Here is a 542-nt window from a genome sequence, read left to right as displayed (position 1 = left end):
TCATATAAAAGAGTGCATTATGCCAAAAAAGACATGAAATCTTAACCTTTTTTTAAATATCTAGAAAAGGGGTTTTAATTTGGCTGTATTAAAAGATTGACATATGTAGGAATGTCCACAACATTTCAGATTCTGATAATCTAATTGTAGTCTGTTAGTGTTTCACATGTGGTTATTTTAGATTTTTTTTAAACCTGTCTTAAAATGTAAGGGATACTGAACCTTCGTTGGGCTGGTGGGCTGGTGGGAGTGGACAGAGGAAAATGTCCCTTATTTTTAAATCTAAAACTTGACAGGTATGAAAATAAGCCAAAAATGATGTATTAATTGGATTAATATCTAACTATTTAATAACTAAATCTATGTTTTGTTGTGTGTTTCCCTTTCTTATTTTTTATTTTGTTCTTATGTATTAGTTGATGTTAGAATAAGTGCTGTGAGGGAGTGAGTATACTGCGCTGGTTCTGATGGAACAGTCTGGAAACACGTTGCAGCGGCAGGTCCAGTTCAAGGACTGAAATCTCGCGAGTACAGCGGACAAC

The sequence above is a fragment of the Astyanax mexicanus genome, chromosome 8, assembly GCF_023375975.1.
Source record: "Astyanax mexicanus isolate ESR-SI-001 chromosome 8, AstMex3_surface, whole genome shotgun sequence".
NCBI classification, from domain to species: Eukaryota; Metazoa; Chordata; class Actinopteri; order Characiformes; family Acestrorhamphidae; genus Astyanax; species Astyanax mexicanus.
This window is presented reverse-complemented; position numbering follows the sequence as displayed.